Source organism: Bidens hawaiensis, unplaced genomic scaffold (genome assembly GCF_021521415.1).
Source record: "Bidens hawaiensis isolate Kalapana, Puna unplaced genomic scaffold, B.hawaiensis_p1.1 tig00044853_1, whole genome shotgun sequence".
NCBI classification, from domain to species: Eukaryota; Viridiplantae; Streptophyta; class Magnoliopsida; order Asterales; family Asteraceae; genus Bidens; species Bidens hawaiensis.
Window position 1 is genome coordinate 52575 of NW_027497981.1, and position 14381 is coordinate 66955.

The 14381-nt window shown below is 35.2% G+C and overlaps 1 pseudogene; it reads right to left on the reverse strand.

The window, feature by feature from the left end:
* Nucleotides 1–11702: 11702 nt before the first annotated feature.
* Nucleotides 11703–13998, reverse strand: LOC143595269 (leucine-rich repeat receptor-like serine/threonine/tyrosine-protein kinase SOBIR1 pseudogene; annotated as a pseudogene).
* Between the last annotated feature and the right edge of the window lie 383 nt (nucleotides 13999–14381).

The window sequence follows — 14381 nt, forward strand, 5'->3', positions numbered from 1 at the left end:
GTAAAAGATTCACTCACCAATTATTTGTGTTTTTTTCTATAAATGGAATTTAATATGTTTATTTATTTATTTATTTTGCAATTTTCTTGTATTTTAACTACCGGACTTGCTCTTAACCGGTCCCAAACTGGCTTTAGAATTTTGGTTTGGGTGTTCCCGTATGAAACCATACCGCCGTCTGCCACTTGACAGTCGTTGTTCCGTCACAAGAGTAGAACTCCTTAGTGTAACATATGATGAGACGAAACCGGATGAGTCGAGATTTGAACTGACAACCTCTCAATGTCTGGCTCAAACTATTCATTGTCATGAACTCATGGTCCACCAAAAGTGACACAAGTCGAGATCAAACTTGGGTCACCAGAATGGATTTGGGTGGATATTTCAAAAATTCAATTAAATTGATAAATATAATTTAAAATTAAATTAATTATCGTGAAAATTATTTATCGTGAGATATAAAACTTCTAAAGTTAAAATTATTTTATGTTATCATAATTTATTACAGTCTGTAGTATATAATAGTTGAAAATTATTTATTGTTATATGTCGTATGGATACAATAGTTACATGCTTAGAAAGTCTTTTAAAACGGGTGCTTTAATTGTAAAAGTATCATTTGTTTTTTTGGAATAAAGAAAATATTTTTTTCTCATAAATATCCTTCGCATACCGCTAATAACTTGTAAAAAGTGAGATTTTATTGTTTTTCCTTTTTTAGTTTAATGTGAAGATATATTTAAGGTATATGATAATGAGTATAGGAAAAATGATTAATAATTGGTCAAGTGATAAAAGTTAAAAGAATGAAAGATATTTAATCAAAACAATGAAAGATATTTAATTAGGTTAAAGTGATAAGTATACAATATCTAATCATGCACCCACTTGGTGTCTTGGTGTAAAAGTATCTTAGGTTTACTTTAGATGTTTATGACAAATTATAATATATAGGCATAGAAGTAGATGTATGTGTGAAAAGATAATGATAAAAAATAGTTATTTTAACAAAGTTTTGTCCATTGTAACCGGATATCTCAATGGTCCAGCTCGTTTGCTATGTGCCATAAAGGATTCAATTATTCGGTCTAATCAATTGGTCATACTAGGTTTACAAAAAAAAACTTATTTAATTTCATGTTTGGAACATCAGTATTTAAACTTGTTTATTTTTTCATGGGTTTCTTTATAAGCTTTTTTTATAGTTATTCGGTCATATCCATTAAACTTGGTCAATCATCATTTAGAATTAAAGTCTTATATAATTCATGTGATGTTATTAGACCAAAGACCATTTGGTTCATTTTTACATAGTTTTTTTTTTCTGTATTTTTATGATTTTTAAACTGCTTATGATAAAATATGTTGTTTAAACAAACATTTTTTTAATAATGTTTATTATCATTGATCTGCTAAATTCATGATATAAAGCTCTTCTTTTTAAAGACATGATCCACCAAGTATATACAAAAATGATTTTAAAATCTCAATTTACTCAAATTGTTCTGATAACACGATCACGCAAAAACTGGAAGACTTAGTTTGAAATTGACGCCAAATCTAAGCTCTCGTGGGCTGCTTACTTCAATGTTTTGGGATGATCCAAAGCTTTTTTCCTTTTTTTTTAATATGTTAATAACTAATTTATTACACATTTACACATATATAAGATCGTTAGTTGGTTTCTGCACAATAATCAATTAGCATACATTACGTATGCAAATTTCGTTTAAGGTATACGTAATGTAACGTTGTTGTTGGTGTTGGTCAGTGACGGCTCAACGAATGTGGAGGCCTGAATCGAAACAAGATTTTGTGGTCTTTTCGTGACAATTGTTAAGAAAATAAAATTCGTTTATTACAAGTTTTGAACTCATAACATATACTTTAGTAATAACCAAGCCTACCACCACACCAATACATTACTTTGAGTTTATATTACCCAATATAATATAACTGTACAGTGGCGAAACTTGGACTGAGGCACCCGGTAGGGCGGGGGGGCGAGCTCTAAATGCATACAAAATTTCACAAACGAGAGGGGGTCGAGCTCAAATTTTCGGCCGAAAAAGGCTAAACTTACACTACACATAAAATTTTCGTCCGAAAACGAGTAAATTTACACTATTACGCAAAAAACAGGGGGGACGGGGCCACCATGGCCCTCAATGAAGCTTCACCCATGTAACTGTATATGATTTTTTTTTAGACTTTGAGGCCTTTATTAAGTACGGGCATAAAGTCATAACTTGTTTTCACTGTCTCACGAGTCACCCGTAGTGTTAGTGATTATAAAATAAAGAAAGGAGCTAATGTGGTTTAAGGGAAGAATTAATAAAGGATATCGAGGGGTAGTGGCATGGGACATGTGCCATGGTTGGTGTGTGGGGGGGTTTGGGGCGGAGGGAAAGGTGGATGGCAAAAACAAGAGCCACCCGAACGCTTCATTCTTAAGTTATAATTATTTAAACTTTCAATACCAAATATATGTTTTCTTTCAAATGGTCGAGGATCTTGACAAGTACGTACATATGGTTCAAATTATATTTTTTAATGAAATATTTATATGAATATGTGGTGTATTTTTACGTCATTTTTTCATAATCACGAAAAAGATGCATAAAGTGATATAAGTTGTAATTATATTTTTTAATGTGATAGCGACTTTTAACAAAAGATGATAAGATGTTTCATTATAAATGACATAAAAAATAGAACATCATATATAAAATTAGCATGAACAAAACACCATGTTGTATTAAATATTTGAAAGAGATGAATGAGAACTCCATTGATCCATGGAGGTTGAATAAATACGTGAGAATCAAATTGTTATTCATTCATAATTTATTTTTGTTTTTATCTTCTTAGACTTATAAATATCATTCATTAATTTTTACTATGTTCATCTGCTGCACTGAAAATTGTTTATAAATTGATATAATATAAAAAAATATAGATATGATTTCACTAAATATATAAATATTTTTATTATACTGACATAAATACCCTTTATAATCTACATAATTTAGGTAATTAGTTATTTGATTAAATGATGGATTACAATGACATAAATAAGTTTATATTAAAAACAGAAAAATAGTTAAGCGACAAAATTTGACTAATAATGAATCTACAAGTGACATGTGGCATAAGTTATTTTACTTTATTAGAATAGGTAGATTCCTTAAACCTTACTAATAAAAAATTACTATGAGTGAGATTTACTTGGTATTTTTGTTTGCTTTGTTAAATTTCACAATCAAAATTTGTTTAATGTTAGGAACTGTTTTTTTAACGGCCAACAAACATAGAATGCCTAGATACTCTGTACGGGGTGACCCAATGGCTAAAGACCACCGCCAGCCGGCCCAACCCAGCCGTACAGAGGCTTTAAGCACCTCCAATTTATCTCCGGTTTTGGAGAAAACCCACCCGCCCGAATGCCCACTGGTGGTAAAATCCGGATGCCTCAGGATCAAACTGGAGATCACAAAGATCATATTCTTCCTTCATTGAGCCACCCATGTCCCCTCAAAGTGCTGTAAGTGGGAATTAAACTTGAGTTTTCATTAAGAAACATAAACTCCCTACCACTATACCATATTGGAAAGGACTGTTAGGAATTGTTTTAGTAACTCATATTTTGCAGTAAATTAAATATATTTGTTAATAGAGAATCATCGATTTATTAGTGACTTCATAGAAACATCCAAACGATTTACAATGAAGTGGCAGGTAAGCGGACAACAAGCTGCGCCGCAACCCCCTTTTGGATAGCAAACCCAATCCAACTAAAAACAAAGTTTTGATTCTTATGGGCTGATACGTTACTATACTCAACTTTCTGAACCCTATTCAAAAGGTCCACGACATCCAGAGCTAAGAAACCAAAAGTGTCAAAGGCGAAGGGGATAAACACGTGTTGATTCTCCAAACAAGTTCTCTCGTGTTTAGCAACCTTGCCCGATGCCGCCTTTAATGCTGCCTAGCCTGCTACAAATCCAGTGTCCCTAATCCCAACAAGAGGGGACACTCCTGTGAGGTCGACACAAGCGTGTTTTCCCCCTACCCACCCAAAAAACAAGAATATCGGCCGGTCGTAATGTAGATCTTCCTTCTTGAGGATCCGTAAGAAAGTTTACGGGGGCTTCCTTTTTAGCCGAAATTCTGGCTCGTTTAAGAACATCGCATAGAACATCCCTCACCAAATCATGCATGTACTTAAACCCAGGCAACTCTTTACAGTGAACTGCATGCTCGCCAAAAGAATCCAAACAAACCTTACGGAAAACTGGGCACGGCTCATCTAGCGGAAACAAAGGGATCATTAACCGATACTTCAGGATGGCCCGGTACTCCAAAGCCGACATATGTTGGCCCAATCCTTCAATAGGGAGAACACTTAAGAAATCTTGAGCCCGAGGAGCCCAAAGACACTCAAACACCGCTTTCTGACGAGGGGATAAATCAAACTTCATTTCCAAACTCTTGATGATTCCACTATAAAGGGCACTCGCCAAAGCATGTTGGGCTTTAGGGGGGGCGGTGTCTTTATTAGAGAAACCGCTAATGTCAAAATCGGGAAGTGAAATGTGCAACCGATCTATCGCACTCCCATAATCGGAGTCAAACCCATCAATACCACAACCTCGAAGAATGTGGTCTTGCAATTCCCAAGATTGCGCCCTCGAGGCCACAAACGCATAAGTAGAAACGTCTGAAGCAGAACATAAACCCAAACCTCCAAAACGAGTCGGAAGTGATGCCAACCTCCATTCAAAATCTCCAAAGAAGAGACCACCACAAACCACGATGTCCTCAATCGCCCCCCGAAGGCCATTGTCAAACACAGAAACTGCTTCCTCTACATACACAGGTTGGCATGTTCTGAGACCAAACAACAACTTTCCAACTCCCATACATGAGCGGAGCAAAAGGAGCTCGCATTGAGGGTCCGGCAAATGCGGGAGATAGCTCATCAACTCCACAGCTCGCGAAGCCCTTTTCATAGCAAGTTCACTGATGAACCCGACATCCCGGCTAACGGCTCCCCCGAAGAGTTTCACACCTAGCATCGGTCTATATTAAAAATTAAAAACATTATGCGAACTACAATTCAAAATATTAAAAACATTATAATCTATATTTAATGCTTAACCATTAAACCATGAATCAAGCTTTTACTTAAAACAAGTTCAAAAGAGGAACATTAATAAAACTAATAATCATTGTTTAAAGATAGGTCTAGATACTTGGGTCTTAAACATAGCGTAATTCAACTGACTATCTAATCTAATGGTTATAAAGAGATATCATGCACAAGTCAGTTGTGGGTATGAGACAAAAGTTCATTTAAATATCTCATCTTTAAACATACAATGTTAGATGTTGAAGTTAATGAGAAAACCTAATATCAATATATTGAAACATGTGTTATGTAATCCCTAGGTAAGTGATGATTTGACTTCTTATATTAAGACATCCAATTCTCATCTAATATAACGTTCAAACTTGATGTTAAGGTTAGGTTAAAGTTTAACTTCTTGATGGTTCTTTTCTACATTGCATGACATGTGCCAAAGGAAAAGAGACATGTATGGGTATGAAGTTTAGCCCCTATGAGTGTTTTGAAGTTTTTCATAATTTTAAAGGGGTGAAACATTTGTTTTGACATTACTAGTGTTTGCCTAAAAATTTTTGGGTTAATTTTTCTCATTAAAAAAAAAAATAGTTTCTGTATGAAAGACTACTACAAAAACAATTTATTTAAAAACAAAGTTTTGAAAAAGTTGTTGCTAATTTTACTAAATTATTGTCACACCTCAACCTACGGCGGAAATGCCGGGGTGTGAACTGATTGCCCACAGCTCTCAAGGTACTATCATATAATATCGGAAATTTCAATATCTATTAAATTAAATTCATTTAAAATCAAATATTCAATACAATATCCAAAATCAAATAATTCACCAAACAAACATATATCATGAATCAGAAATCTTGTTTATTTTCTCTATCTTTATTCCTAAGTGATCTTTCAAAACTTGAACTAACTTCACATCACACGATAACTTGTATATGCGTTCAAAATAAAGAAGATTTGCCAACACAAGGCTGAGTAAGCAACACACCAGATTTGATGTGTGTGTATATATATATATATATATAATAGATCATAAATGTGCAACAAAGTCAAATGAGCTAAGCGATTCAACAAATGAGTAAATAATGAGTTGTCGAAAAGCACGAAGCTATTACGACTGTTGTATGATCATACTATTCTGAGATTATGTTGGACCTCCCTGAATGCGGTACACGTAAAGCAAATAAGCACATAACAAGTAAGGTACAAATCGTTAAACACAAAGTGATAATAGTTGCAGTTTGTGTATTAAATAGTAGGGAAATAAATATTAAACGCATACGTCCCCAAAACGGTTAAAAATGAGTTAAAAAGGGGGAATGTGATACTCACCTCAATAGATGAACAAAAGTGAATTAATATATTAAGAATGCGGAAATCACGCGTTGATGATAAATCCTATAAGGCCGAGTGTACAGAGCGACACTTTGGGCGAAAATGGGGCGATAAGTTGGAGGAACGCCGCCCCCCCAGGCGATATTGGGGCGAAAAGGGGCAGGGGGCGGGATCTATTTCTCGCCTAGCATGTCTGTTGTGTTGTTTGTTTATATTATTATTATATATGTGTGTGTAAGAGATATATATATATATGTATATATATATATATATATATATATATTATATTACTATTGTAGCCCCTACACAATTACACCCCAAAAACAAATTCTCACCCCTTGCTGACTGGGCGCCACACGGCGCAAAACGCCCCAATTTGTAGCCCCTCCACTACGCATAGCCTAAAAGAAGATAGAATATGGATACACTAAGTTAATGGACTAGATCAGATATGAGAGTTCGATAATTATTATAATATTTATTAAGTTAATATTATATTATTAGTTCGTAAAATCCTTTTAAAAATATATCATAAATATATTATAATATTTTATTATATAAAAAATAAGATACATCTTTTAAAAACATTATTAGTTTATTAATTATATAAATATATTTATATGTATAAAATTTACTTGATGTATATATTAAATCATAAATATTAGTTTTCGTGGTATTATATATATACGTTTATATACATAGATGCCTACATATACGTACACACACGGACGAAAAGGTGCGAGAAAACATAAGTTCTTTAGTCGGTTTTTAATAAAATAATTTTATTTAATCATTATTATTATTATACTTAATAAAATGATTTAAAGAAAAAAATAACAAAAAGCTAAAATATCGGGGTGGCAGGGGTCGAACCCGCGACTTGCTCCCCCCCCCCCCCAACATAATCAAGAGACGTAACCAGCTGGGCTAACCAGCGACGTGCAAATATGATCAGCAGCAAATAAGTATAACCGGAAGCAGATTCAACTCAATTTGCTTATGAACCCTAACAATTTTAATCGGCTATATTGTTAATCAATTTGCCGATTAACCATTGGGGTTTTGTACAGCGCAGAACGACAAACACGATGGTATAATCCAATACCTTAATCGACACTTGTAAGATGGTTAATTAAGCATGAACAACGCCGACTATAATACTTGACGAACAGACTACCAAACAACAATGAGGATCAAATTAATGTTGGGGTTTAAATGGCGACGGGTAATGTAACTTTCGTCATTTTCGATTTAACTTGTATTTGTATGGAAAACCCGACCCGTTTTGGTCTTTCGGACTCGTCATTATTAATAAAATGTTGGGTTTTATGTTCGTTTATGTTACACGATTGTCGGATCAAGAAAACATCTCTTTAAATACGTTAAAACACCTATTTATGGCCGAAAATGACTTAAAAACAAACTTCGGGGGCCTTTATTGTCAATTATTAAAAGTTAGAACCCCCCCTCCCCATAGGGGCACCGCGCCGCGCTACCACCCCCTCCTAGGTCTACCTATAGTCACCAACTCGTTTTTGTTTTGTTTTGTGCATTGTTTGACCATTTTAAACCAATGAAATGCAAGTATACCCCTTATGAGTAAACCATACTTTTATCACTATAAAAACAAGTCCCATGCACCCAATTTTGGTTGATCCTTCTTCTCCAAACTCTCTCTCAATCTAAGATCCAAGTGTTCATCTTCAACCTCTTGTTAGTTTGAATACTCAATGTCAAACTAATGCTAACCTTGTTTCTAATTAATTATTGTTACTTAAAGCTTGATATTATAACTTGTTTAAATATACTCCCCTTGTTTCCTTGGTTTTCCCTTTTCCGGCCATGTCGGTTTAGGTGTATTGCGAGGCAATGCTTCATGGAGGACTATTATAGTCCTTGATAAACACTTTAATTTATGCTTTAATTTTGTTTAAGCTTATTAATATTGTTTAGTCCTTAATTACTTTTGTTCCAAAATCATTTTAATGAGTTCTATGGTATTGGGTATGTGACAACCATCCTCGGTTTCATTCCGAGTCAAGGATCGAACCAAAACCGAACTCTTGTTTAAATGCTTTATTATTAACATGTTGTATGTAAGACTTGAGTATTATTATTTCTAAGTTTATTTTAAATAGTTCTATGGTATTGGGTATGTGGCAACCATCCTCGATTTTATTCCGAGTCAAGGACCGAACCGAAACCGAACTTTAGTTTAAACACTTTATTTTAACATGTTGTATGTAAACTTGAGTATTATCATTTCTAAATTATTTTAATAAAGTTCTATGGTATTGGGTATGTGGTAACCATACTCGGTCTTATTCCGAGTCAAGGACCGAACCAAGACCGAACTAAACCGAGTTCACTCGCTTAAGACACACAAGTGTGTTTTAGGCCACCGAATCTCATTTTCTTCAAAAACTATAATATAAACTAATTTTAACTTGTTTTCTCAAAATACTTGGTATGTCGGATCCAACTTGATCTTATAACAAGTTTGGATTGAAAAAGCCAAACACCCGCTTAAAGGACGTTAAGGTTCTTCTTAATAGAATTACACACTTGGTTAAGCTTCATTTGATTTCATTGAGTTATTTCATAGCATTTATCACCTTGGAATATCGACTTCAGGCTTGACCAATTATCAAGACTCGAACCGATAAATCCGAACACTTGTAAAATCTCGTCTTAGTATCTATTTAACAAAGGGTTTTGCAATAGCATATTTATACCCGAATATTTACTTAACAAAGGTTAAGTAAAAACTCATGAATAGAATACCGAGACCCGATTTCGGGTAAACTTACTTTTCCAAAACCATTACTTTAAATTCTTATGTATTTACATTTTAACTCTCAAACTTTAAATATTTATTTTACTTGTTATGTTATTTTATTCTAAGCTTTTAAGATCCATCAACTAACTCAAGACCCTTTTTAATCTAGGTATTGCCCATTGAACTTACCTTCCCATTTTATCGCAAACTAACCCTTCAAGTTATTTATTTCATGTGAGTACATTTCATCCCCCGTTTTCACTTTTATACTTTCGGGGTAACATGCATACTTATTCAAAAACAAGAATGATTTATAATACCCAATCCTCAAACCACAAACTTTAGGGTGTATGATACTAAAATACTTGCTCTATTGTGTGCTATATGTTTCATATGTTTTAGGTGCACGAGTGTTTATTTTTATGTTGTTGTTGAGCCTCAATAAGTATGATCATACGCACCCCTAACTACTTTAGCTTTGTGCTAGTAGAATAGGGCTTCATTATCCGAGTATATCGGTTGTTACCGGTTAGAAAAGATCCTCATTTATTTATGATTTATATACCGCAATACTTGCTCTTATTTATAGTTTAATATACGATTTGTGGATTTTTCTATATATATATATATATACTCAAAACTATGAAATTACTCACCAACATACGTGTTGACAAATATTATTTTATGCATTGTTATAGGTTTAATTATTGGTTGATTGGAGTTTGAAGAGGTTATCTTATTTTGAGACCGTTAGGTTGCTATAAGAATGAACAATTAAATTCTTATATTTGGTGTTATTTTGTATGAACAAGATGTGCTACTTTTTGTGTTTGAATGAAATTAATGAGTTGTTTAAATATTGTCACTTTAATAGTGTCTTGTGTTCTTGGGCAATCCGTTGCACCCCGGCATATTCCGCCGTCTTTGGTCGAGGTGTGACAGGTAAAGGGTGCTAATGGATCAATCATATGCATAATACATGCTCGTTTATATAGAAATATGATATTAGGGTTACAGTTGGTTAATAAAGATAATATATCAAATTTGATATTGTTAACATGATTAGTTTGTCGGTTAGGCCGAAAATACCATAATCAAAATATTTATGAGATCAAACAACATGTTTATAACGGAAATTATGGTTCAAGCAAACCAATTGTATATTTGGGTACAAGAAAACTGAAATGGATACGGGTTTAGATCATGGGTATCCAGTTAGAGATATGGGTTATAATAATAAGTTACAGTTTGGACCTTGGAGTTTGAGAATGGAAACAAAAAGAGATAAACTTTATATTTTGGGCTAAATATGTCAAAACCTAAAAGTTATAACTATAAGTAAATAAATAATAATAATATATTAATTGATTTAAACTCAAAAAACACAATTATATTTATTTAATAAAAATAATCCGAACATTGAACCGAGTCGGGTAAAGGTATAAGTTCGAAAACCCGAGTTATTACAATTATCCTATGAATGATGCAGAGGTGGGCAAAAAAAATCTGGTTCCGAAACTGACCCGCGACTATGAACCATGTTTCGGTTTCTCAGGAAATCGGACCCAGACCCGGATCACCGATCCGACATGCTGGAACTGGTTTCACCTTTACTGGTCAAAATCCTGACCCGACCCGAACAACATCCGATAAAAACCTGGCAAAACTTGTCAAAAATCCAACCATGCCTAGAACCATTTCTTACCCGACCCACTTGTTGACTTTTGTTACCCAAAATTGGAATTAATTCCTACTTGGTTTAGGTCCTGAAAAAACCGATTTACCCGGCCACCTCTAGAATGATGTGATCTAGACATAAAATCGGACCTAAAGACTAAGTGGGTGTTTGGGTGAACTTTTAAAACTTGCTTATTTGCTTCTTTGGTTGTTGAAAAGCAAAATGTGTTTGACAAAACTCCTCAAAAAGCTTCAAATTGGAGCCTTTCAAAAGTTTTTTGCTTTTCAGAAAACAAATAAGCAAATAAGCAATTTTAAAAGCTCACCCAAACACCCCGTGAAGTGAGTTGCAATTTGCAAAACTAGAAATGGGCCTGGTCAACTGGGCTTTAATCATATCGTTTTAAAACATGTTCTCCTTATGATTCTGGTCTTATGGACTTACGCATGTTGTACTAGGCCTATCATATGATCTTCATTCTTATACTAACGTAGGTCTGGGCTGACTTTGATATGTGTTTCTTGTATGTTGAAGCCCATATCAACTTAACTTCGGGCGAGCGGTCTAAATCAGTTTACTAAGTCAACCTTGATATGCTTTATTACAATTTACAATGTGGGTGAGTGTGGGCTCAACTATTAAATCAGTTTACTAAGTCAACAGAGAATTATGACAATTGTGACCACTGCACAGCACCATAACCATCCAACTTGATATGAATAAAGGCATAAAACCATATTATAATAAAAAAAAAAATACACAAATGAGAGTTAAAGGGAAGTCTCATATGTATACTTTAAGAACAAAACATTCATATGATACAAACATGTTACAGTTACCCATACAAACATTTAGATTAAACATAAAAGATGCACTTGGAATAAAAACTATAAAAGCATTCATTTGACATAAAAGCTAAATATGGAAAATTATCAATAACTGGAGCTACTATATTTGTCATGCATCCTTATTTTAGATTCACAAACTTGCATATGACTGATGGATTTGAGCCAACATCAACCTAACATTTTTACCATCGGGCCTCGCTTTCGGATCATCGCTTGTACAAAAGCAAGAAATCTTAAGAACAAGAAGCATTTGTTCTTCATACCCGCTGCCCAACAAACTCGGGTCAATCGCTTGTTGTGGATCCTCACCCGTCATCACATTCCTCATCCACTTCACCAAACTTATCTCAGTAGTCCTCTGAAAAAACTCATCCGACGGAAGCCTCCCCATCACCAAAGTGGCCAACAACACTCCGAAACTATAAATATCACATTTATCTGTAAACTTCATCGTTGAATGATATTCAGGCGCGATGTATCCTAAAGTTCCCGCAACATTGGAACTCGTCATGTGCGTGTCAGCATCCGGGATCGATTTTGCCAGCCCAAAATCAGCTATACGGGCTTCCATGTCATCATCAATAAGAACATTGGCAGGCTTCAAATCTCTATGAACTATACGAGGAGTATGGCTCATGTGAAGATACTCTAGCCCGGCTGCCACTCCTAGCGCAATCTTGTGTCGGGCCAACCAATCCAACACTCGGGTCCCATCTTTAACTTGTTGTAAAATATCCTGTAAACTTCCATTATTCATGAACTCGTAAACAAGGTAATGACAATTTGGTCTGGAAACATGGGCTAGTAACGGAAGCAAGTTTCGGTGTCTAATCTGACCGACGGTTTGGATTTCCGACTTGATTTGTCTCATCTTTCTATTGAGAAGCTTTGTATCTTCATCCGTAAGCTCATCAGCATCTTTCGGAGGTTGTACAACCTTCTTTATTGCAATTGTTTTAATTTTGCACTCGGGTAACTCGCGTTTGTAAACTTCACCACAACCTCCTCTCCCAATAACTTGAAGTGATGCAACTTCCTCATCTTTCTCCAAAAACGCGAGTTCTTCCGCTTTAATCTGTTGACTAAATATCGTCGGGCCGAAATCATTCTTTCGGCCCTTGATAGCATTCAGTATCAACGTAAACAGGACCGACACAATCACCCCGCATATAATTCCCGCTATTGCCCCAACCGAAAACCCGAGGATCCAACGAATGATTTTCTTTACTTTGTTTTTTTGTTGTTGTTTATGCACCGGCCCACCAGCAGGCCCTAGGGCCGGTGCAATACTATTACTATTACTATTATTATTACTAGACTCGGCGAAAATATAACGTTTTGGAACAAGTTTGTTACTCCCCATTGGAGATTCCAATTGGTTCATATCCGGTACCGGACCTTCCAGGAAGCTATTACCGGAAATATTAAAGAACCGGAGGTTTCGAAACAACCGCAACGAGGCGGGTACTTTCCCGGTGAACATATTATTATCAAGGGAGAGTTTTTCAAGGTTCGGGAAATACTTCAAGAAGTTAAGATCACCAGAAAACTTATTAGACGACAAATCAAGTATCCGAAGGCGGACAAGGGAGGATAATCCGGTGGGTACTTCACCGGAAAACTTATTATTCCGAAGGTTTAAAACTTCAAGTTTCCGGCAATTGGATATTTGATGTGGGATTTGGTTAACTAGACGGTTGTTGGGTAACGAGAGTTCTTTAAGCTCTGAGAGCTTACCGATGGCCGGAGAGATAGAGCCTTTCAAGCGGCGGTGTTTGAAGACAATACGTGTGACACTTAGCACGGTGGTGCTGTTGGAGAGTCTCCGTTCACAGAATATTCCGGCAGCGTTGCAAATGCTGGTGGAGATGCCGATGCCGATGCCGATGCCTAATTCGTTGTGGATTGATAGCATGGATTCATGGTCGGTGGTTAAGAGGGTTAAGCGGGATTGGGTTAATATTATGAGAGTGAAGAGGTGGAGGAGAATGAGGTTGAAGACGGTGGCCATTGCCGGTGACAATGGAGATAGATATGATGGTTTAGTGAAGAATATAAATATAAAACATGACAAGGTTTGATTTGGTTTATAATAAGAGTGTTGGTGTTTGTCGGACTTGTGGAAAATTGAAGTGTCGAGGCTTGCCGTGTGGAAAAATTGATGATGTAAGGATTCAAAGACTTGGATTTTTTTTTTCAAACATGGTAAGTTTCCTGCAGCTTGATGCACTTGAAATTCCCGGGTGGCCCTTGCTTCATTGCAAATTTACAATTCTACCACTTGTCATCTAAGGGGACGATATTTTTTTTTTAAATTCTAGTGTCTGAATTAGTGGTGAACAGTAACCGAAATGAACGGTGAACACCCATAGTCCCAACTTCCATATAGTTTGTTATTGATTTGTTTGAAGATAATGTTATATGTGAGTTATGACGTGGTTTCGAGGGAACGGTAGGGACGAAGAATGGAGTGGACAATAGATTGATCGAATGAGGTGAGTCATTACCATTCATTTGTCTTATTTGGTTAACTTATTAAAATTGAATGAATTGTAAATGACAAACATGCCCCGCCTCAAATAAGAAAATTTATCA